The sequence below is a fragment of the Oryctolagus cuniculus genome, chromosome 18 (assembly GCF_964237555.1).
Source record: "Oryctolagus cuniculus chromosome 18, mOryCun1.1, whole genome shotgun sequence".
Classification (NCBI taxonomy): domain Eukaryota; kingdom Metazoa; phylum Chordata; class Mammalia; order Lagomorpha; family Leporidae; genus Oryctolagus; species Oryctolagus cuniculus.
The window spans coordinates 21,756,942-21,782,017 of NC_091449.1; the positions used below are offsets into that span (position 1 = coordinate 21,756,942).

At 55.0% G+C, this 25,076-nt stretch overlaps 1 protein-coding gene across 2 annotated transcripts in view; it reads left to right on the plus strand.

Moving 5' to 3' along the window:
• The first annotated feature begins 2,357 nt into the window (after positions 1–2,357).
• Positions 2,358–25,076, plus strand: part of CHST8 (carbohydrate sulfotransferase 8) — a 119,576-nt gene continuing 96,857 nt past the window's right edge. The window contains exon 1 of one of the 2 annotated variants that reach the window (XM_051846727.2): positions 2,358–2,715. The gene's annotated coding sequence lies outside the window, so the exon portion shown is untranslated. Of the gene's footprint in view, positions 2,716–14,967; positions 15,040–25,076 lie in introns of those variants that run through there. The other variant, XM_051846728.2, reaches the window with a different exon arrangement.

Here is a 25,076-nt window from a genome sequence, read left to right on the forward strand (position 1 = left end):
CCATTTAGACCTCCCCACTGTGCCAGAGATGGGCAGGAATGGTAGCGGGAGGGGTGCTGCAGAGCCCACAGAGGGAGGGATTTGCCTCCACCCATTGCCAAGCCACTCCCCCTCTTCTCTTGCACCCCCCCCACCGCCCCCCACCCCGGAGCTGCAAACAGAAGGGCTTCTGGCTCTCTATTAGCACCTCTGGAGCTGCAGCAGTGGACTCAGGAGGCCACCGGGGAAAATGTCTTTTTACCTTAGTTGGGATGCAAAGAGCCAAGTTCGCGCTAATCTTCGGGTGTAGACACACAGATCAAGAACGGCAAGCGGGCGTGCGGGCTTCACGCCGGGATTTGCAGCTCCCTCCTCCTCTCTCACTGCAGAGGCTGTGCCTGACTTTCAGGAAAGGGCACAGCAGCCCCTGGCAAAGCGCGGGAGGAAAACTCACTGGGTGCATGCAGGCTTCAGGCTCCCTCGGGCGGGGGTGGGTTCCCCTGAGGACTCCCCAGAGCCAGAAGGAAGTGTGAGTGAGAAATTGCAGACGTGGAGACCGTCAAAGGAAGGCAGCCTTGTTGATTCCCAGCGCTGTCTGCTGGAATATTAGATGCAAATAAGTGCTAATAAGTACAGTTGGAAAAGCTAAGGGAAAAACCACCCTTCCACATGGCACGGGGCTCCATGGACCAGGCACGGTGAGGCCTGTGTAGACCAAGGAAGCAAAGCCTGTGTAGACTCGTTCCATGGAAGAACTCACCATCCAGGGCCTCCCCACTTCGAGGCCGGGCCCTGGGAAAGGGGAGCTCCCGCATTCCCCCCACTGTGTGTGTGTGTGTGTGTGTGCATTTGGCTTCCAGGTCTGTGCACCCCAGAGCTTCTCTTGACCACTGGGCCTCTGCAGCCAGAGCTGCAAACCTGCCCCAGGCTCAGCTGCCAGCAGGGACCTCGTGGGTAGCTGCCCTGACCTCAGATGGGGAGAGCAGGAGAGGAGCGGTGACAAGGGCGGTTCAGGCTCAGGTTCAGCGCGCTCCCCGATGGCTGGGCAAGTAGCTTCGTGCTCAGCCACCCTCCCCTGTCTTCGGGCCCAGGCCTGCTCCTCCTGCTCTGCTTTTGCTCTGTCCTTCTCCCCTGCATTTGGCTCTTGCAATTTCTGCACCGGGCTGAGGTGGCGGCAGGCCACTCCAGCCACGTACACACACTCTGCTCCTCCTCGTGTGCACCTGTTTCCCTGTCTGTAGGATGGGAATGGTGAGGCCTCCTTTGCAGACGAAGGACTGACAGGAGATCCAGGGAGTGCTGGTTCATCGTCTCACCCAGGATGCTCTGGACTTCCCAGGGAGGTCCTCAGGAGAGGCTCTGCTTCCTGCCAGGGACCTGCTCTGGCTACTCAAGGGTCCCAGGGCCCTCCCATGCCCCATTCTCTCTCTCTCTCTGCTTCTGGGGGCAGCTTGGAATCAGACGAACCAACCAGCAGATACAATCAGAAAAAGGAAGGCAAGCACCCTCACTCCATTCTACTAAAGGCTTCTCTACAGGTCTTAAGAGTCCAGGTTAGCCAGCCTACCCCCAAGCCTGAGAGGTGACTGACTGGCAGTCTCCTACATTTCCTGCCCCTCCCACCATGCTCGTGCTAGCCCCCTGCGGGGGAGGGGGGGGGTGTCTCTGCCCTGACGCCTTGCAGCAGCACACTGGTTACAGCCCTGCTCTCTTGTTCCACCAACTCTCAGGCCAATGACCAAGAGGGACGTCAAAGATGAAGTCCTCAGGGGGAGCTTGGGTCCCAGGGCGCTTTCAACAGATCCAGAGACCCTGGAATATGCAGACGGTGCAGACACCCGGGGCCGAGGCTGCCCAAGAACTTGACCCAATTCCACGCGAGACTCTAGCTCAGGGCCTTCTTCGAATCTTCCCTGGGATCCATCCTCTGCCTGTCTCCAGCCCCGCATGCCTGTAGCGTGGAGGCCTGTGCGGGCGCCCCCTGCCCAGCTCCGGGGCGAGGCCCGCGGGCGTGCCGCCTTGTCCTTTTTAGAATGGGATGGGGTGCTAACTGCCGAGGAAGCAGCAGCACCCTGGCCGTGGTCTGCAGCCAAGCGTCAAGGACCCGGAAGCCTGGCGCAATCCCCGCCACGACCACCCCGTCAGCTGCCGGACCGCGCCCCGCGGTGGCTTCTGCTGAGCGCGCGGCCAGCGGGGCCGCGGGAGCCTCCGAGCACGCCTGGACACGGTGCCTGTGAGCTCCCGGGAGGCACGAACGATCCCGGGAGTGATCCCCTCCCGGCCGGGCCATCGCCGTCGCAGCCGCCGCCGCCACCACCACCACCGCGGGGCGGAGCCCGGGCCGGGGGCGGGGCGCCAGGCGGGCGCGGCGCTATTTCCAGCCTTGCCGGAGGCTTCGCTCGCACTTCGCTGGGAGCTTTCCCGGCGCGCAATCCGGAACCGGCGGTGCTGCGGGAGGAGAGAGGACCAGGCGGCGGCGGCGGCAGCGGCAGCGGAGGCGGGGACGGACCTGGGCCGGGGGCCGAGAGGCAACGCGCCGCCGCACCCTCTTCGTCGCCCCCTCCTGCGCGCTCCGGCCGCCGGCCCCCGCCGCGAGCCCACCCGGAGCACCGGGTTCCGCTCCGAACTGGGGCTGAGGTGCTTCCAGCCGCCCGGCGCCCCAAGCCGAGGCTTGGCGGTGGAGAACCGCGCCCGGACTAAAGGCGCCCGCGGCTTCGAGAGCGTCGGCTGCGCCAGGTGAGTGGCTGTGCTTCCGCCCCACCCCTGTCCCCGCCCGACGCAGGCAACTGGCCTCGAGGGACTCCCCATGGGGTCCCCGGCAGGCGCGGGACTGCAGTGCGCGCCCATCCCGCGGCCCCACGCCGATAGCAGTTAGAAGCCGCGGGCGGAGGTGGGGCGCGCGGGGCTCCAGTCTGGCTGTACTTTGGGGACCGATCCCAGTAGCGGGAACTTTAATTGGACTTTTGCTCGTCGTGTTTCACTCGCCGCCGCCCGGCTATGAACTGCCGCCCCTCAGGCTCGCCGGGTTCCGGCGGTCTCCGGCCCCTCTTCCAGGCTGTGGGTGCTGGGCGCGGGGTGGCAGCGGCGGGCGCCGAGCTGGCCGGGCAGGAGCGCCCCGGGGCGCCCGGGCTTTCTCGTGCGCTCGGAGCTGATACTGGGGACGGGCAGTGGCGGGCAGGGGCGAGGGGCGAAGTTGGCGGTGGCTGGGCGTCGCACCAAGCGGCGGGAGGTGCCCCACGCTCCGCCGCGCATCCCCGCCCCGCAACTCTCAGGGCACCGGCCTGTTGTATGCTCCCGGCGAGCGTGTGTGCGTCAGTGACCGTGTGAATGTGTGTGCGTGCGTGTGTCCAGGAGTGCGGGAGTCGAAGCCTCTCGCGGCTTGAGTGGGCGGAGAAAGGGTCCACCGCTTTGCCGCGGGACTGAGCCGAGCCCTGGCGGCGGCCGCCCGCTTCTGCACACCGGCTCCGGCCTCTCCGGAGGCCCGCGGGCCCAGGCGAAGGGGCACGCGTGGGTTTTGGCAGTGCTAGCGTCGGCTCTGGGGTCTGGAGGTGACCCCTTAACTCCCTCCTGCGCGGGACTCCCTCGGCGCCTAACTTTCGCTGCGTAACTGGTCTCCAGGCCCCGCGACCCCGACTGGGAGCTGGTGCAGCCGCGGCACAGCGCCCTCGGCCGTGGGCACCGGCACTCCCTGCCTGATCTCACGGAGAAGTAGGGGCCTAACCTGGGACTCCCAGTCCCGCAGCCGTTTCGGGTGTCACAACGCATCCCACGCCCCTGGACTGCCTCCAAACCGGACCCTGAGCCACGATCGGCCGTGACTAGGGGAACCGGCACACCCGGCCCCCTCTACCTGCTCTGCTCGGCAGCGTGGACTGACTGGGCCGCACAGCACGTGGGAGAGGCGGAGAGATGCAGCGAGAGGATCCGGGCGGGGAAGGGGAAGGGGTCCCATTGGCCCCTTCCCCATTCCCTGGAAGAGAGCATAAGCTACATCCTCCAGCCACCTTTCCTTGAGTAAACTCTCACTCGAGTTCACCTTGGCCTTTGCAAGGTGTGTGTATGTGGGGGGGGGGGAGGGTTTTGGGGGGGCTTTCCTAAGTCTTAGGACAGGGCAACCTTTTGGGGGCAGAAGTAGCAGAACACTCTTTAAAATTTCCCGGTTGTCAACGCCTGTCCTGCCCGCTCTCTGTCCTTGCTCCAGACCAGAGGCAGGAGGGAGTGTGGCACTGGTTCTGGTGGGAGACCCTGTTTTAATTAAGACATCCCCCAGTCTATGGCAGGGCAGGGTGGGATGGGGGGGGTCCCTTGGGAGCTATGGGAGTGTAGTCAGCAGACTTGCCAGGGAAATGACCCAGACCCCGACGAGACAGCGCCTCAGTAGGACCGGTGGATAGTCCAATATGCGTTTGAACCCAGAAAGCCTGGTCTCCACCTCCATCCTATTGCTCTGGGCCTCATGCGTAGCACACGTTATTTATTTATTTTCTGCAATCAGACTCTGCGAGAGTGAATTATGTTCCTGGGGTATTGATTTTTAAAAAGACCCCAAATTAAAAAGTCAAGGCTTTCTTAAGCAAGGTCAAGGATTAATTATTTATAGACATCAGTCTGCCAGTGGGGAGGGGACGTGCTCATTTGTAAATTGCCTGAGCAGGCAAAACCAACCTCTTCTGCTGCCATCACCACCCCCCCCCCCCCAGCCCTGGCTGGGAGGGGAGAGCTGGCTGGCTTGTCTGACCTGCTGGGCTGGGCAGAGGGTTGCTGGGCAGTGCCTGGAGAAGGCTGCCTGGTCACTCAGCCTGCTGCTTGAGATGCCTTCCCCGTCCTGTAGCCAGAATATCACTTGGGACATTTCATGCACATTTGCTAGGTTTCCGTAATGAACATTTACTGATTGCAGAGTGTCCAGGGAATTTCATTTTTGAAACATTTATTCAGATCTCTGTTTATGTAAGCTAATAAATCCGGGAAAGTCCGGTAGCTACCGTCTTGCCGTATGGTTGTCGGGAGAGTGTGCCTGGCAGGCTGCTCTCTGAATCTGCCTTCAGTACCTTTAAAAGGACTGGAGACATCCTGCAGGCTGCTGCCCTGCCCCTCACTCTGAGTTTGTGCCAGTGGCCACCTGATCTGCTATTTGTGGTCTCAGGGCTGGAAGCGGAGGAAGGTGGGCGCTTTGGGCTTTTGTCACTGTTGGTTGAAGCCCCTGGTGGGAGGAACCGTCGGTGGGTGCTGCAGTGCTGGTGGGGGCAGGTGGGGAATTGTGGTCCTATCTGAAGTCCCCAGCTACCCTCCTCCACTCCTACCTGCTGCCCTGCCTGGAGTCTGAGACCCCCCTCCCTGTCTTACCTGTGCATGGCAGCCACTTTGTAGAAATGCGGGATGGAGGAGGAGCTGCTGGCAAAAAAGTGAGTGGAGATTCAGGGCGCCCCCAGTTAGAGTCAGGATACAGTGCGTGGAACAAGAGGTCAGCTCGCCACTGAGACCAGAAGGTAGGGAGTTCTATAACAGGAGATGGAGATTGTGCAGGCCCAAGGATCAGTATGGCCCTGCCACAGGACAGCAAAAATATACAGTAAATGAAAAGTTGAAGGTGATGTCTGGGTGTGAGAGGGAGCGTCATAGAGTTCATGTCAAAGGCAAACCGTGATAAAGCTATGCATGCACTAAACTGTTTACTTGGTTTTTGCTCCTAAATAAGCTTACCTTTTCATTCTCTTTCCATGAGAGCTTAAATTCCCTCTTTATTGTATCCTCAGTGTCCTGGAGCTTCAGGACATTGGCTGGGGGCGGGCAGCCTGCAGGATGACAGTGCGGTGACAAGAGGCTGCTTTGGTCCTGTTTGTGGAGGCGCTGCCAGCTGTGTTCCCTCCCTCCTGGGGAACGGCTGCCCAGAGGCAGAGGAAACCCACGGGCTCAAGCCACCTGGTGGCAGCTGCTTCAGTGCCCATGGCCCTGGCAGTGGGAGACGTGGTCTCATTCCTTATCCGCTGAGGGATGTGTGTGCCCCTTCGGTGGGTAAATCACCGTGGAAGAAGATGAGGCTTACAAATTGGCCGTGGAGAAAAGTTGTGACTTTTACCCTGTACAAAACTGCCTGTCATTTCTGATCTGGCACTTTGTCGTGCACCTGCTGGACCTGTTAGAAATTCCGAAACGCAGCCTGGGCCACTGAGAGACAGGGCAGCCTGCATCCTAGTGGACTGACACTGAGAAGCAGCCCCGAGCCCTAGCCCAGCTGCAACTCCACCTTTGGGGAAGCCAGAGGGTATCTGTATGCAGCCTGGGGCTGGGGGCTGCAGACACAGCTGCCCTCCCTGGCTGGAGGCCTGGGTCTCACCTTCCCACTGCCCACCTGGAAGACCACGTGCTTCTGGGAAATGCATGCTTCCTGGTGCTGGCCCTCACCTTGCCATGCCACAGCCAGAGCCGGCTTTGGGGAGTGACGTTTACTGGAATGAAAATGGAATCCTCAGCAGTGGAACTGCGAGCCAGGTGACGCTCCGTGCCACACTCCCAGTGCCAGCCCTGTTGTGGCTTCTTTGTGCCACCGGTAGATGTTTCTTGAGCGCGTATTAGGTGTCCGTCACCATGCCAGGCCCTGAGCAAGAGTACAGGTGGTCCCTGCCTTGTGGGGTTTGTGAAGTCCCGGAGAGGGACTTCACCATCACTAGGTCATCATTCACTGATTCATTCTGTGCTTAAGACATTGAGGCAAATAACACCAATGCGTGTGTGATTCTAGGCTGTCGTAAAGGGATAAGGGGAACGTCTACAATACAGGGACTAGGGGGGCTCCTCTGAGCAGGTGGCCTGGAAAGGGGGCTGGGACTGGGAGAGTGGGCGCAGAGGTCCCCCACCTGGGGAGTGCGTGAGGAGCGTACAGCACTATCCAGGAGCTGTGGAATGTCATTGGAGGGGGTGAGATGTGGCTGGACAGGCAGGTGGCACCCTGGCCATCTGGGTCCTTCAAGGACTTTGTCCTATAAGCTGCAGAGTGGGGGCTGCAGGAATCCTGGAGAAAGATGATCCTGGTCCTTGAGGGGAGTGGGAGGAAGCATGCGAATCCCATAGTGATTGGTACGGGAGGGGAGGGGAGGAGGGGGAGGGGAATTCTGACTGTGCAACACTGGCAGGAACTGTGGGTTCCCTGTGGCAGCCCCCCACCTTATCCCGCTCCCAGAGTCCCAAGTTCCTATCCACCACTATGGGTGGTTTCTCTCTTCCCAGGCCTCTGTGATCGGGCAGCTGGCTGTGGGGCTGTGCCTCTGCACCTGCTCGCTGCACACTCCTTCCAGCTGTGTGCTGGGCCCCCGCTGCCTTTCTGTCCCTGGAGTCCCTGCCCAGCCCAGCCCTGGGATGTAGCAGGCACTCAGGAGGTGACATTTCCTGTCCAGGGCTCTGTGGCGGGGACTAGCTACTGGATGGACGCTTAGAACCATGGCCCTGTCTCTCCTTCCATGTCTCCTTCCCGGCTGGGTCAGCCTCGCTTGGACCAGCCTACTCTTGCCGTGAGGACTACTTGCTGTGGCCCTGATGCCCACCGTCCTCTGGCGTTGATCACCCGCATGTCTGCTGGCCAGTGGTGGCCTCAGCCTGTGCGTCACCGCCTTGGCTTCCTGATCCCTTTGTAGGTCGTTCACTAAAGGGTAACTTTAAAGTTAGCGGGAAGTAGAGGGAAAAGATGACTTTATTTGGAGCAAGGATTTTTTGAAATTCGTGCATTTGAGGGATCTTCAAGAAAGTCCATGAAGAACACCATGCACCTGCCAGCCACTTGATGTGAGTTGATGGCTGACTGGCAGCTGCCCCAGAAGAGACTCCTACTCTGTGCCTTTCTCTCATTCTCAGCCTTCTCTGCTCTTCCTCCTGCTAGGAGCCCGTCTGTACCTGCTCGCGCTCTCTCTCTCTCTCTCTCTCTCTCTCTCTCGGCCCTGCCCAAGGCTCAGAGCTCCCCATGCCCCCTGATGTCCATGTGCTTCCTGTGGCTGCCTGCAGCGAGCTCAGGCCCCCGGCCTCCCCCACCGGGCTGTCTTCCAGAGCTGGGCAGGGGGAGCAGGTCTATGAGTCACCACACTTCCCGTTGTGCCCATGCTGCTGGCAGCCGGCCCTGAGCCCAGTGGCTGCTGAGCTGCAGGCAACAGCCCAGGTCGCTGTCACCTTGTCCTCACTCTGTCTGGGCCTGAGCCAGCTCCTCCCTGGCTGGGCCCAGCTCGGGGATGGGAGGGGTGCGAGGCAGGGAGAGGATGCTGGGAGGTTCACATGTACTTCTTGCTGCCCCAGGCCTCTGTGTGCTGCTGCCTGAGGCCCCTGAGGGTGTGGCCAGTGCAGACTGGCTTTCCTGTTTGGTTTCTCTTTTATTCTGACTGCTGCCCTCGCCACTGTGGACCACTGGGCAGGCCCCGATGTCCTCTCTGGGAAGGTGACACAGGAGAGCCCTCCGCCAGCAGTCGCCAGCCTGGGGACAGATGCACTTGCACTTGGCAGTCAAGTCATCTCCCCCTATGGGGCTGTCTCTGCTGGGGACTGACTCATGTCTGCACAAGCCTCCTAGCCGGGGGACACAGGGAGGGGCTGTGCTTCCTGTGCCATGCGAGGGCAATGCCTGAAGGCGCGAGTCCAGGCGCAGCTAACACTGTGCACCTGCAGAGCCTCGGGCCCGGCCCTGGGGGAGCCCAGCAGACACTAGCAAGTTCACGTGGCTGATGCAGAAGCTGCTCTCTCTCTCTGTTGGCCATGAGGAGATTGGCATGGAGAAGCTACTCTCTGATGGCTGACTGGCAGGCAGTGAGCTAACCTACCCGTGTGTCTACACTGGCAGAGCCAGAGCGTGGTGCAGGCAGTCAGTCTACACTGGCTGAAACAGTGGGTGATGCAGCCAGCCTCTGGTGTGCTGAGGCCAGTGTTGTAGGTTCCTTCTGGAATGTTTACCTTTTCCTGTGTGGTTCTGTCTCCACCCCTTCCTCCTCCTTCTCTACCTCTTCCTCCTCTTCTTTCTTCTTCCTTTTTTTTTTTTTTTTTAAGATTTGTTTATTTGAAAGTCAGAGTTACACAGAGAGAGAAGGAGAGGCACAGAGAGAGAGAGAGAGAGAGAGGTCTTCCATCTGCTGGTTCACTCCCCAATTGGCTGCAATGGCTAAAGCTGCGCTGATCTGAAGCCAGGAGCCAGGATCCTCTTCTGGATCTCCCACATGGGTACAAGGGCCCAAGGACTTGAGCCATCTTCTACTGCTTTCCCAGGCCATAGCAGAGAGCTGGATTGGAAGTGGAGCAGCCAGGACTAGAACTGGTGCCCATATAGGATGCTGGCACTGAAAGTGGCTGCTTTAACCGTTAACGCCACAGTGCCAGCCCCTCTTCTTCTTCTTTTAAGATTTATTTATTTATTTGAAAGGCAGAGTTACAGAGAGGCAGAGGCAGAGAGAGAGAAAGAGAGAGAGATCTTACATCCACTGGTTCACTCCCCAAATGGCCACAATGGCCAGAGCTGGGCAATCCAAAACCAGCAAATTCTTCCAGATCTCCCATGTGGATGCAGGGGCCCAAGGACTTGGGCCATCTTCTACTGCTTTCCCAGGCCATAGCAGAGAGCTGGATCAGAAGTGGAGCAGCTGGGTCTCGAACTGGTGACCATATGGGCTGCCGGCACTGTAGGAGGCGGCTTTACCTGCTATGCTCCAGCCCCCCCGTTCTTCTTCTTTTTAAAAAAGATTTGTTTATTTGTTTGAAAGGGTTACAGAGAAGGAGAGAGAGGTCTTTCATCCACTGGTTCACTCTCTAGATGGCTTCAATGGCCAAGCCAAAGCCAGGAGCCAGGAGCTTCTTCCAGGTCTCCTACATGGATGCAGGGGCCCAGAGATTTCTATCTTCCACTGCTCTCCCAGGCCATTAGCAGGGAGCTGGATTGGAAGTGGAGCAGCCGGGACTCAAACCAATGCCCTTAGGGGTTGCTGGTGCTGCAGGCAGTGGCTTTGCCAGCTACGCCACAGTGCCAGCAGTGTTCTGTCTTCTCGGAATCCTCTAGCCCACCCCTCCCCTAGTCGTCTGAGTTCGGTTGGAGCTTCCCCTACTGTTCCCCCAGCCTCCCAAGTCCCTTTTGCAGGGACTGGTTAGGGGCTGGGAGTGCTGTGGCAGCATGGTCTCACCTGGGCATCTCCTCCCGCACTGTTGTGCTGGGTGCAGAGGCCCCCTGTGGCCTTCATCACCTCACTACCCTCTCTGCCGCTACTCACACGCCTTTGTCTCACCGGAGTCTTTCAGGGCTGATGACAGCCTTGGTGTGCCTGGTGAATTGCGTTTCTCCTGGTTGGGTCCATCTTGCTGTTTCTTGCTTTGATTTTGGGCCTCGTGAGGTTTGGGCTCATCTGCAAATTTAATTTCATGACCATTCATCCCTGTGAAAGTGCAATCTATGCCTATTATTTAACTCTTCTCAGATTCCCTCTTCCATGAATGAAAGTGTCAATGGGCAGCCATGGCAACCACCTCCACCCCTCCCTCTTCCCTGTGGGTTGCGCCTGAGCCACACCTGGAGCCAGACTGCCCTGGTTCAAGCCCTAGCTTGACCCCTTAGTCACTGTGTGTGGGCTGGGAGTCCGTAGACTCGTCTATGCAGTGGGGGTATCCGAGAGCCTCTGTGCCTAGCAGAGACCTCACCGCCATTATGGTCATTGTCCTCTGTTTGGTCTCTCAGCCTGCCAGTCAAAGACCTAGCCAGGGGATGTGACAAAGGCTTCCTGGGCGTCTGGCCCCGCTGCCCAGTGTCCTCCCCTAGTCCTGACATTTCTAAGCAGCTTCCCAATAATTATGTCATTGCCCAGTCCTGTTATTTTGTTCATCCTTGTTATTCTATAGACTTCCACTGGGTGTATATGCCCTGTTGAATCCGTTCTCCTGTTGATTGGCATCCATATGTCCTGAGTTTGTTGGCTGCAGCGAGGCCACTTGCTTGTGTCATCAGCAAACGCACCATTTCAGATTCTCTTAGGAAAGAATTGCTGGATCACAGGCTGTGCATCTGTGTGTTTTTTTTTTTTTTTTTTTAAGATTTATTTATTCATTTGAAAGAGGTATATATATAGAGAGAGATCTTCCATCCACTGGTTCACTCCCCCAAGTGGCTGCAATGGCCGGGGCTGAGCCAGGCTGAAGCCAGGAGCCAGGAGCTTCATCCAAGTCTTGAATGCAGGTGGCAGGGACCCAAGCACTTGGGCCTTTCCCCAGATCGGAAGTGGAGCAGCCAGGACACAAATCAGCACTCATATGGGATGCTAGCATCAAGGTGTCAGCTTTACCTGCTTCCTACAATGCTGGCCTCTCTTTTTTTCTGTTTTAAAACATGTATTTATTTATTTGAAAGGTAGAGTGAGAGAGAAAGAGAGATCTTTCATCCACTGATTCACTCCCCGAATGGCCAAAACGGCTGGGGCTGGTCCAGGCTGAAGCCAGGAGCCAGGAACTTCATTCTGGTCTCCTAGATGGATGGCAGGGACCCAAGTACTTGGGTCAACCTCTCCTGCCTTGCCAGGCTCATTGGAAGGGAGCTGGATCAGAAGCAGAGCAGCCAGGATTCAAGCCAGCGCTCTGGTTTGAGATGCTGGCATCGCCACCTGTGCCACAGCACCGGCCCCGGTGTGCATCTTCTGTAGGAACCGTGAACAGTCCTCCCCAGTAGTGGTGCTGGTTTACCCCTCTCCTTGCCAGTCCAGTGGGAGAGTTGTTATCATCCCAGTCCCTTCCAACACCTGCTGCTGTTGGTCTTTCTCGTTTTAGCCCTTTTGTGAGTGTGTAGCGGTGTCACCCCGTGGTTTCCGTTTTATTTCCCAGAAGACTAACACCATTTATTTTTCCCCCAAGGATACTCTGAACCTAAAAACATTATTAACAAACTTGAAAATCTGCTACCACCCTCAGATTGTGGGACTTGTCCATGTTTTCCAGGTGCTTTCAATTCTTTCTGCTGGGTCGCTTTGGATTTGCCAGGCTGGAAGGCGGGCATGGAGGGGGCGGATGTTTCTCTGCCCAGGATCACCTGGGCAGCTGGTCCGAGAGGCAGATGCCGGACCCAGCCCACGCCAGCATTGCCTGAGCACCCTCCCTCCTGTAGCCTCCCTGGGGCTGGTTGCATTTTCCTGTCACCAGTGCCATACACCCCGGCTGCCCTGGGGGTCACCTCACTGACTTGCCTTGGTGCCTAGATCAGTCTGGCACAAAGAGGGGTTCATGAAAACCCCCGGAGGATAAAGGGCCGGGGGGAGGGTGCAGAGCTGCCATGGGCCTCCCTGTTCTCTCCCAGCCCAGCGGGCTCAAGCAGGCTTTGTAAGGAAGGACACTGAGTGGCCGTGGTGAGACTTCTGAATGGAAGACGGAATCTTGGACTGGGGGGAGACCTGTGCTGGTACCCTGTACCCCTAGGTGACTTCCCAGCAGGGGTGTGGGGGTGTGAAATTGCAGCCCTGCTCACCCCAGAAGCAGTGCTGCAGCTCCAGCTTCCAGGTTAGGAAGGGAGGCCAGGGACTCTGGCTGGGACGTGTGCGTGTGCTCCGTGGAGGAGGGAGGCCTGGGCTGGCCGCCAAATATGGCAGGTGGGGTGGGGTGGTGGACAGCACTTCGTGGACTAGTTGGCATGAGCTGCACCCTGAAGGTTAGTTGTGTGAAGTCCACGGGGTAGGACATTCACTGAGCCCCCAGCAGATCGTGGTCTGGGTGACCCTGTTACCCAAGTGCATAAAACAATGGTCTGGGTTCCCTGGAGAGCTATGGAGGACTTCCTGAAGGAGGCAACCTGGGAACTGCGTGTCTCAAGGGCCGGGGTGAGCACTTTGTCCTGATGCTGGTAGAAACCATCGCCAAGCTTTGGGTCCACAGGGCACGGACAGCCCGAGCCAAACACCAGTCACTTTAAACTAGGGCAACAAATGAGCCCAGGACACACACATTGTTTATGTGATGTGTGGGTGGTGCGCGAAGACGGGAGAGCTAAAAGCAGTTGGTGAAAAACAACACCTTTTTTTTTTTTTTTTTTTTTTTTTTAGTGGGAAGACAGATTAGAGAGGTTTATGCTCTTCTGTGGTAACTAATATGAGAGGTTTATCAAAGTTTAAAAAAAAAAACCCTTGACGCGTTTTGCAAAATTGATTCGAAGACTTGGCAGATTTGAGGAATCGTTCAGTAACGTTTTCCGGGTCGATGCTAATTTGATGCAGCAGACCTGAGCCCGCGCCAATTGACTGCCAAACCGACACTGGGCTCGGAGCTTCCGTGCAAGGTTTATGGGCGGACCACTTGTAAAGACGCAAGTGTCCCACCTCACTCAGGATGTGCACCAGGGAGAGTCTATAAGAGGCACCTGGCCTTTGACTTGTAAACACTCAGGGGGACCCAGGCCCCGATTCCTTGTAGTCTTTCATGCCACAAGGCTCAGGGTCCTGGGACGTTGGGGAGTCTCCGTCTCCAGAAACCAGGGTCAGAGGTAGAAGATGCCGTAAAATTGCACTTTGCGGGCGCAGGTCTCCTGTGTCCACTGAATAACTTGTGAGCCAGGCCCTGGGAAGGCGCAGGGCCTGCAAGCACAGCCTCTGTCTCCTCCGGGAGGGAGCCAGGGGCCCCTTCCTCCTGGGACATCATTTCCAAGGGAAAGCAAGTCCGCGCCGGAACAAGAGCCCCGGGCCCTCTGAATGCCCGTTTCTTGGTTTCTGTTTTGTTTCCTGGGCTACCGAGTGCCAGATTGGATCGTGGTTGCAGCTCTTGCTCCACGCAAACACTGCCGGCATAAGGACATCACCTGAGGTTTGGTTTGCACGTCGGCAACCATTTAACAATCAAAATGGTCACGACTCCTGGCTCTCCCCATGGAAAAGCCCCGTTAATATTTTCCACAAAGGAGAGGTGGCCTTGAGCGGTGTCATTCCACTCCCTCTACCCCTGCTGTCCCCGGCCACCTCCCCTCCCCACCGTGCTCATTAGCTGGGCTTCCATGAGGAAGGTTGCAGGTGGGGGCCGGGCAGGGCGTGGGCAGCCCGCTGGCGGCACAAAGCCTCATGGGTTTTCGCAAAGGCAAATTTGATCTTGGGCAAATGTCAGGGCGTTTTTGAAATCTGTGTTATGATATCAGCTCATTGCCAGCGTAGGGCTTCATCTGGATTTCATAAATATTATATGGGGCTCCCTCACTGGTGGCCAACTCGGCCAGCTGGAGACACAGACAGCCACTCCCTTCCTGCACGCGCGCGCGCGCACACACACGCACACACACACACACACACACACACCGGCTACCCGTGGTAATCGCAGTCTAGTGCTGAGTTGTCATGCAAAGCCAATTGGTGATATTTCAATCACGATGTTCTTGTAACGAATTCCATTCAAATTCCGTGGGAAAGGGAGTTGGGCTTCCTCCTGCTGCTGGGAGAATGGTATGCTAAATGTAGCTTCCTGGGGCCCTGGCAGCCGGCCAGCCTTTGTAATTTATAGTTCTCCTTCCTGGTTCTCCAAGTGACCTTGGAACCTCCAAGCTGGTGGATTTCTTAGGATCAAGCTTGGCCCTCCTTCCTCTGCTGAGAACTGCCCAGGTGGGCGCTGCCTGGCTCCTTCAGGCAGGTGCTGAAATCCCGGGAGCACCTGGCAGGTGACGGGAAGATAGCTTGTTGCCACTGACCTTTTCTCCCAAATTGGTGTCAGCCCCGAAACAGTCAAATATTGTGTTTCAAGGTAGCTGGCAGGTGATAGGCGCTTCTCTCTCTCCGGCCCCGGCACACAGCAGGTAATCCTGGAGAGGAAGGAGGCGGGGAGACAAGGTGCAATCACATCCATCAGCTATTTTTGGTGGAGGAATAAACAAAATGGTCCAAACTGCTGCTGTTAACAGATTCTAGCAGGGGAGTGGCGTGTAGGAAGATTAATGTACAATTAAAGCCGGCGTGTGGGTAAATTACAGGGTGACAGCTATCTAATGCAAACACCGCAGACGTGTAATTAACAGGAGTTACAGGCTTTCCAGGGTGGATTGGCCCAGGGAGAGCACTGGGAGCCATCAGCAGGGTCCAAGGCAGGACAATGGCTGGGGTGAGTGGGGACCTGGCAGACAGAGCCCGTCCACATTGGGGTGGGCAGTCCGAGCTGTCCCAGGAGCACTGCAGCTCCTGAAGGTGGCCCTGGGATGGGAGCCGGGCTCATCCTGCCTCAGGCTCTCTGTTCTTGTCCCAAGCTTCCAGTTCCTGCCAGAGCCGCCTGGTCTCCTCCTCCTTACCTTTTTGGCTTTGTGGTAGTGAAAGCCCATGGATGTCTTTCTTTCTTTTCTTTCTTTTTTTTTAATGTTTTTAATTTCTTCTGCTTTGTCAGCTTTTTAAGGAATATGTTACATTATGTGGAAATTGGATGCTAACAAGATTTGTATGAATAAATTAGACCCTTAACTTTTTATGTTATTACAAAATGGAAATGGACTCTAATGACACTGAGAATTAATGTTCTGTTGCAAATAAATGCTGGGAATGGGACCCAATTGTCAGTGCACTCCCCTCTTGCATCCCTGGCCCTTCCTGCATGGCCTGGTTGGCCTAAGGGGGTGCCTCCCTCGTCCTTCCAGTCACCATTCCCCCCCAGGAAGCTCCCTGCCGAACCCTGGTGGTGGACGCTGGCCTGCGCTGCTCAAGACCCCCTTTAGGTCAAGGCCCGTGGGGGCTGCCCCTGGGACCCCCCACCCCCACCCCTGCGCCTCCATGCTCTCAATGAGAATTGCTCTTAGCTTCAGGGAGCTCCTTGCCCAGAGTCACACCCCTTCCTGTACCCGGCGGCAGGCTGATGTTGGGAGTACCAGGGCCTGACTCTGTGCCTGAACTTGGGGCCTGTGAGGCCTCAGGTGTGAGGTACAGAGGTTGGCTTCTCCCTGTGCCCATACTTGCCCTCTCGCTTCCTCCCTAGGGGCTGTCCCGGGAGCCCTCCCCCATCCACCTGTCGCCACCTCCACCTCCGTTTCCAGGGCGCTGAGCCCAGACTCTCCAGCCAGGATCAGAGTCCCTGAGGACCAGACCTGTCCTTGCTGCTCCAGGTCCCCTTTGAGAGACAGGAGATGGCGGGGGAGGCGCTGACCAGGTACTTGGTCTCAGTCCAGGTCTCCCTGGGCAGGGATGGGCCGGCAGCAGCAGGGCCCAGGGCCAACCCCCCCCGCCAAATCTGAGCTGCCGCGGCTCTGAGTAGGGACAAATTCCGAGTGGCTTTCTGCAAAGGAAGGGGCTGGGGGCAATGAGGTGTGTGTTGGGGGGGGGGCTGGGAGAGTGGGAACAAGGAGCATCAGGGAGGTGCCATAGCCTGGGGTGGAAAACAGTAGGGGAGAAGGCGGCAGGGCAGGTGGTGTGGTCTGAGGTACCCAGGGCCGCCTGCCCCTGCAGCAGGGGGCGGTGGGTGTGGGGAGGTTGGTGCAGGCAGCCAGGTATTTCACTGATGAGCAGCAGGTACCTTTAAAACCCTGACCCTGTGCTGACCAAACAGTGCATCCGTGCATTGCGCTGGGCTTCTGGGCTTGAGGAATGCGGAGCGCAGAATTCTCCTGGCAAGGCGGCTCCTTCCCCAGGGAAGGTGGACCCAGAGCCCAGGAAAGGAACCCTGCGTGGCTGCAGAGCTGCTGGGCTCGGTGCTGAGCGGCTGCTGCCTCTGGCCTGGAGCGTCCCCATCTGCCAGGAGAGGGCTGGAAGCTCTCACTGTCGGGACTGTGGGGCTGTCGGCCGCTGGCTGGGCCCTGAGTGCCCCTGGATCCTGGCAAACCCAACCCCCCCAGTGTGCAAAACTCCCCCTGGGGCTGTGTGGACCAGGGGGTAGCAGAGGGGCCTGCCAAAGACCTCGGCATTTCTGCCCTCACCTTCACACTCTTGGAAATTGACAGGAGAAGCACCTGCCGAGAACACAAAGAAGCAAATAACGCCCTCGCTCCTGGTGCCCCCCTTCCGGAGGGATCTGGGCCTCTGTACCTTGTTCCAGGGGGAGGGGGGGTCCTCTTACGTGGATGCCTCTTTCTATACAGAAGCCCATAAGTCACATTCATTTTATGAAAACGCAATCATCTTTCCACCTACCGCACCTAACCTGTTTAATCACTTTCTACATCACGAACGCCTCTGCCGGATTATGGATCTATTTCTGTGCTGCTCTTGACACCTGCACGGCGTTGTTTTGCCTGAATTTATCATAATTTATATAACCAGGTCCCCGTTGGACGTTTTGGTGGTTTTCATTTTTGGTTTTCGATTTGAATGGGGAAGTGAGCATTCTTGCTGTATACCAATTCCTAGAAGTGTCGCCTCCAAGGATTTGCACGGTTTTAAGACTTTTAATACTTCCCGACAAATCACCTTCCAGGAGGGCCCAGCGGTGCGTGAGCCTGCCTATTTTTCCTTCTAATCACACCGGCTCGGCGGAGCTCCACTTTGTAAAATCTTTGTCAATCTGATAGGTTAAAGAGGGCCATGATTATTGCTTTTTTTTTTTTTTTTTGGCGTAACTTTTCTTTTTATCAAAGGAATATATGTATATAGTTAAAAAGGCATAAATAATAAATAAAAGAGCAACTCAGCAGTCCTGTGCCCACCTCTCCCCTCCTCTCCCAGCCCCACTCCCTGGATGCAGCTGCCCGGGGTCTCTGAGCTATTCCCTGGGCGTCTATTACTGCCTCCGTATTTCTAAATACTATGCAGATGCAAAGTGGCCAGCCAGTTGTTCCAGCATCATTTATTGAACATTGACTCTTTGCTTAGTGATTTTTAAAAGCTGTGCGATTTGTTTAAGTCTTGAATTTACTCTGGCCCCTTCTGGACGGTTCTGTTCTGGTCTGCACTAGCTCCAGCCCCGGTATTTTAGTTACTGTAGCTTATGAACATGTTTTTTACTGTCTTGGAGGGCAAGTCTCCTGGCATTATGATTCTTGTGTGATTTCACACTTTTGTTCTTTTTGGTATTCTTTAGAAATAAGGGGTCAAACTCCCAATACTAACCAATAGGGCTTCGTTTTGGGGTTTCTTCATTTGTAGGTAAATGTAGGATGGATTTGCAGATAAATGGGCCTCTTTGCTGTGGTTGGTATATTGTACCATGGTGAATATTCCGGTCTGATCCTTGCACTCAGCAGGGATTTGTGGAGGATGAGCTGTGGGCCAGGTACCCTCCTAGACACGGACACGAAGCTGCCAAGGATGCCAGCTGTGTGGAGTTCTTGTGCGAGCAGGGGGAGCCGACGATGAGCACTGGATGTACTTAATCGGTACATTATGTGGTGTTGGCGCATTGGAAGTTGCTTTGATAAACTAAGAGTAAGGGGGATGGGAAGGAGTTGGGTTGAGAAACAAAGTAGGTTTTGCTACAGTTTGCGGAGTGGTGTGAGCAAGTACCCCAGAGTTTCACGTGCTGGGAGCTTGGTCCTCGGTGTGGCTGTGTTGGCTGGACCTTTAAGAAGGCGGCTTAGGAGGTTAGGTCCTTGGGGGTGCTGCCCTCGGAAGCTATGAATGCAGTCCTCTGATTGGTTCCTGCAAGGCTGGGTTGTGGTGAAAGGAGTGAGCCTTGCCCCAGAGCTGTTCTGGCTGCTGTAGCCCCGCGCGGGTGCACCTGCCATGATGCTGTCCGTGTCGTGCTGTGGTGTGGCCAGGAGGGTCCTTGCCAGAGGCCTGAGCCTTGGGGCTGTCTGGCCTTGGACTTACAGCCTCCGAGCCTTTCAGCAAAGTCAACTCACGCCACCACCACCCCCCCCCTCCTTTTCAGCTAGGCCACAGCCTTTGGTGTTTTGTTATAGAACAGAAAGATACACAGGTGGTCGTGGTGGGCCTCACCGAGAGCTGGGACTTGAGATTGGTGGGGTACAAGATGGTGGAGGCTAGTGGTTCTCACTGTGGGCCATTGTGCCCCCAGGGGAATTTGGCCGCGTCTGGAGACGGCGTGCTAGTCGTGACCAGAGGGGCACTCCTGACATCCAGTGGGCAGAAACTAGAGCCACAGCCAAGCACCCTGCAGGCCAGGGCAACCTCACACCAGCGACTGGGCAGCCTCCAGGGCTGAGTGCCGAGGTGGTGAAATCCGGGCATAGACAAAGATGTCTCCAGGTGAGGGAGGGGGCTTCAGATGGGACCGAGAACTGCAGAGGAGCAGGGGGTCCCGGGGTGAGGGGGCTGGAGGGGAGGCCAGAGATTTGGACCTGGCAGGGCAGGGTAAGGAATATGACTTTGCTCCAAATGGGATGGGGAGCTTCTGGAGGTCTTGGAACAGGGATGGGCCATGAAGCTTACATTTTGCAAGGAGCCTGGCTCGACTGTCGCCATGCTGAGGGGCCAGCAGGGCTGGAGCCACCCAGGGAGAGACTGTGGTTCTGAGCCAACGTGGTGGCAGGGCAGGTGAGAGAATGGGCTGAGCTCCAGATCACTTAGAAGGCAGAGCCAACGAGATTTCCAGATGGACTGTCTGGGTGCGAGGAAGGAAAGGGTGTGGCCCGAGTAGCTGGAAGGGTGGAGTTGCCCACACCCCAGATGAGAGGCAGCCATGGAACAGCTATTGGCGGGGCGTGGACTACAAGTTCTCTTAAGGACACCCAGTGTTCAGGATGTCAGGACACAGCCACCTACAGTGTTGAAGAGCTGCTTGGGGCCGGCACCACGGCTCACTAGGCTAATCCTCCGCCTGCGGCACCAGCACACCGGGTTCTAGTCCCGGTCGGGGCGCTGGATTCTGTCCCGGTTGCCCCTCTTCCTGTCCAGCTCTCTGCTGTGGCCCGGGAAGGCAATGGAGGATGGCACCTGGCTCCTGGCTTCGGATCTGCGCAGTGTGCCGGCTGCAGTGGCCATTGAAGGGTGAACCAATGGAAAAAGGAAGACCTTTCTCTCTGTGTGTCTCTCTCTCACTGTCCACTCTGCCTGTCAAAAAAATTAAAAAAAAAAAAAAGAGCTACTTGGGTGTCTAAGTCTGGAGAGGATAGAGCTGGAAACACTCATCTGGGAGTCGTCAGCATGGAGCTGGAATTTAAAGCCATGAGACCAAATGGAGTCAGTAAGGAGCAGGTGTGGATAGGAAAGGAAAGAAGACTGAGAATGCTTGGAGATAAGGAGGGGCCAAGAAAACAGGCCCCAAGAAGCGACCAGCAGGGTGGGAGGACACCAGGAGACTGTTATGTCCTGGAAGCCAAGGGGAGAAGGTACTGCTGGCAGCTCACGTAAGTCGATTGTTGGATTCAGCAATGTTGCAGGCAAAAGTGGACTTGGTGGAGTCGTGCGAACAAAGTTCTGATTTCAGTGAGTCTACGAGAGACTGCAAGGAGATCAACCAGACTTTGTGAATAGGGGTAACTCAAGAACAAAGGAAAGGGGAGGCAAGGAGGGATCAAAAGGTTTTGTTTGTTTTAAGGATGGGAGAAATCACAGCATACCTGTGTGTTTTTGAAACTGAGGAAATAGAGTGTGGAAAAGCAGCAGTAGGGGGCTGGCATTGTGGGGTGGCATGTTAAGAAGCCACCATCATCCCATACAGGGGTGCTGGTTCAAGTCCCAGCTGGGCCACTTCTGATCCAGCTCTCTCCTAATGTTGCCTGGGCAGGCAGCAGGTGTGGCTCAAGTAGGTGGGCCCCAGCCACTCCGTGTCTCTCTCTGTCGCATTTCAAATGAATGACTGAATGACTGAATTAATGAATGGCTGAGGCAGGAGAGGCGAGAGTTGCTGGCGCCGTGTGCCATAGCAGGTTAGAGGGCTTTGGAGCTACAGACGTGCAGGGATTCTTAGAGCTGTAAATTTGCTTAGCCTGAGCGTTTTCTGTAAATCCAATCAGACAATGTGTGGTCTTTTTTTTTTTTAACTTAGCATAATGATTTCAAGACTCATTCATGTTGTAATACTTTATTTCTGTTTATGGCTATCTGGATATACCACATTTATTATTTTACCCATTACTCCGCTGATGGACATTTGGGTCCTTCACACCTTCTGACTATCACTAATAAAGACACTGTATACACACTCGTGTGTGTACACACTCGTGTTCACGGTTCTAGGGGGACATACATTCTCATTTCTCTCTGATGATACCTGAATACCAGAGGGGCGTTTGCTGCATCGCGTGGTAACCACGTTTTCTTCTCGAGGGACAGCCCGAGTGTTTCCCAAAGTGGCTGCGCTGTTTCACATTCCTACCAGCGGTGTATGGGGTTTTCATTCCTTCACTTCCCTGCTAATTCTTGTTACTGTCTGTCTTTCAGATTGGAGTCATCCCAGTGCGTGTGAACTCGTATCTCATTGTAGTTTTGATTATCATTTTCTTAATGACTAATGATGCTGAGCATCTTTTCATGTGGTTACTGGCCAAGGGGATATCTTTCGAGAACCTCTGTTCGGATCCCTCACTATAAATTAACTGGGTTGTTTCACTTGATACTAAATAAGTTATAAAAGTGCTTTCTTGAGGCTGGTGCTGCGGCTTGAGTCCTATGGCACCGCCAGCATCCCATATGGGCGCTGGTTTGAGTCTTGGCTGTTCCTCTTCTGATCCAGCTCTCTGCTATGGCCTGGGAAAGCAGTGGAAGAAGGCCCATGGGGCCGGCACTGTGGCTCAGCAGGTTAAGTCTCTGCCTACAGTGCCAGCATCCCATATGGGTGCTGGCTCGAGTCCCAGCTGCTCCACTTCCAATCCAGCTCCCTGCTAATGCACCTGAGAAAGCAGCAGAAGATGTGTGGGAGACCCGGAAGAAGCTTCTAGATCACTGGCTATTGCTGGCTATTGCTGCCATTTGGGGAGTGAACCAGTGGGTAGAAGACCTCTCTCTCTCTCTCTCTTTTTTTTTTTTTTTTTTTTACAGTCAGAGTGGACAGTGAGAGAGAGAGAGACAGAGAGAAAGGTCTTCCTTTTGCCGTTGGTTCACCCTCCAATGGCTGCCGCGGCCAGTGTGCTGTGGCCGGCGCACCGCGCTGATCCAATGGCAGGAGCCAGGTACTTATCCTGGTCTCCCATGGGGTGCAGGGCCCAAGCACTTGGGCCATCCTCCACTGCACTCCCTGGCCACAGCAGAGAGCTGGCCTGGAAGAGGGGCAACCGGGACAGAATCCGGCGCCCCGACCAGGACTAGAACCCGGTGTGCCAGCGCCGCAAGGCGGAGGATTAGCCTAGTGAGCCACGGCGCCGGCCGAAGACCTCTCTCTCTCTGTCTCTCCCTCTCACTGTCTGTAACTCTGTTAAATAACTTTTTTCTTTTATTTTAAGAAAGAGTGCTTTCTGTATTCTGAATTCACATTCTTGGTTAGATATATGATTTGCAAATATTTTTTTTCCTGTTGTAGGGAGTTTCTTATCATTTCCTTGATGGTATCATTTGTAGCACAAAAGTTTTTCATTTTCCTGAAGTCCAATTTTTCAATTTTTTTCCTCTTGTTTGCTTGTACTTTTGCCTCTGTGTATAAGAAGGCCTCCCCTAGGCTAACGTCATGAAGATTTACTCCTTTCTGCTTTTTATTTACTTAGGCTCTTTTTTTAAAATCTAAGATTTATTTTTTTTAAAGATTTATTTATTTATTTGAAAGTCAGAGTTACACACAGAGAGAAGGAGAGGCAGAGAGAGAGAGAGAGGTCTTCCATCTGATGGTTCACTATCCAATTGGCTGCAATGGCCAGAGCTGCGCCGATCTGAAGCCAGGAGCCAGGAGTTTCTTCTGGGTCTCCCACATGGGTGCAGGGGCCCAAGGACTTGGGCTATCTTCTGCTGCTATCTCAAGCCATAGCAGAGAACTAGACTGGAAGAGGAGCAGCCAGGACTAGAACTGGCACCCTTATGGGATACTGGCGCTTCAGGGCAGGGCATTAACCTACTGCTCCACAGCGCTGGCCCCTAAATTGTCGCTCCCCCTCTTCGTGGAGGAACGACACTAAACCCTGCCTAGGCTTCATATCCGAGTCACGGCACCATTATGTCGCTCCCCCTCTTCATGGAGGAACGACACTGAACCCTGCCTAGGCTTCATATCCGAGTCACGGCACCATTATGTCGCTCCCCCTCTTCGTGGAGGAACGACACAGGACCCTGCGCTGTTCTTTTGTCTGCTCGGCCCTCCCCGGGTTTGCTGCTGGTTCTTCCCGGGTTGGCTACTATCCCTTCCACCTCCGTGGAAGGGCAGTTCCCCCTGCCACTTTCCCCACTTCCGCAGGGGAGCGGCACACCGCCGGCCGGCTCTCTCGGGGGCTGCACAGGTGTTCCCCTTAGATGTTCCCCTTAGATGTTCCTGGTGCATGCCGTCTCTCTCCTCCTTTATAGTCCTCCTCCGCCAATCCTAACTCGGCTGCCCACACGCCGAACACGCTGCTCTCCTCCAATCAGGAGCAAGTCCTACAGTTTATTGGCTGAACTGGAGGCAGCTGTGCAGAAGCTGCTTTCTTCTCTCCCAGCGCCATATTGTGGGAGAGCAGATGCACAGAATAAATCTTAATTCCAGTAACTTAGTCTAGTCCGAATTGCTCCCCACACTAAATCTAAGATTTATTTTATTTATTTGAAAGACAAAATTACAGAGAGAGATGGAGCCAGAGAGACAGAGAGGTCTTCCATCTGCCTGGTTCACTCCCCTAATGGCCAGAGCTGAGCTGATCCAAAGCCAGGAGTCAGGAGCTTCTTCCTGGTCTCCCACATGGGTGCAGGAGCCCAAGGACTTGGGCCATCCTCTACTGCTTTCCCAGGCCATAGCAGAGAGCTGGTCAGAAGAGGAGCAGCCGGGACTAGAACCGGCGCCCATGTGGGATGCTGGTGCTGCAGGCCAGGGCCTTAATCTGCAGCGCTGGCCCATTATTTAGGCTTTTTGTTTAATTTTTATTTCTAATTGAATTGGCAAGTGTTCCCAGGATGATGTTAAAGAGTAGTGGATTTTCTTTGTTCTATTCCTGACTTTAATATTTTTCCATTAATCATGATACTATCTATGGGATAAGATATTTTTAATTTAAAAAGAATCCTGTATTACTAGTGTTTATAAATAATTGATGACTTCTCCCCACCCTAAATATATTTAATCTGTCTACGGAGATCAACATGGTTTTTTCTTTTGATCTATTGATGCAATAAATTATATTAATAGATATCCTAATATTAAGCCTTTCTGTAATACATTTCTGCCTTAACATCTTTACTTGTTTGTATACACAATTATTTCATTGTAGCTCTTGTTCAATAAACATAAGTGTTCTTTTTAAAAGACATATTTATTTGAAAGGCAGAGTGACAGAGAGAGAAATCTTCCATCTGCTTGTTCACTCCCCAAATGCCCATAATAGCCAGGGTAAGGCCAGGCCGAAGGCAGGAGCCAGCAACTCCATCTGTGTCTCCCTTGTAGGCAGTAGGAACTAAAGCATTTGAGCCACCATCCATGCTTATCAGGCACATGAGCAGGAAGCTGGATCAGAAGCTGAGTAGCTAGGACTCACACCCGGCGCTCTGACGTGGGGCGTGGGCGTCCCACCAGGTCTCACACCCGGCGCTCTGACGTGGGGCGTGGGCGTCCCACCAGGACTCACACCAGGCGCTCTGACGTGGGGCGTGGGCATCCCACCAGGACTCTCACCCGGTGCTCTGCCGTGGGGCGTGGGCGTCCCACCAGGACTCTCATCCGGTGCTCTGACGTGGGGCGTGGGCGTCCCGAGTGGTGGCCAAGCTGCTGTGCCACCACAGCCACCCCAGAATCCTTTTGATTCTTTGACCCATGAATTATTCAGACTCAAACATTTCAAGGGCATTTTTTCCTGCTTTTGTAAAAATTAATTTCTAATTTTATTGCATTGTAGTCAGAGAATTTGGTTTGCCTGCTATTGATTGTTTTAGTTGAGAATTGCTTTGTGTCCTGAATAGTATATGGTCATCGTTTGCTCCATTATGTTTAAAATAATATATATCTTCTAACTGTTGAGTTTGTGTGTTTGTCTGTGTCTATATTAGGTCAGTCTTATTGATTATATTGTTTGTTTCTTCAATGTCTTTAATGTTTTCTGGCTGCTTGTCAATATCAGAGTGAGATGTATTAAAATCTCCTAATGTGGCTATGAATTTGTCTATGGTCTTTTATCAACTTTGATGTTATATTTTTGTAAAACAATGTTATTAGGTGCA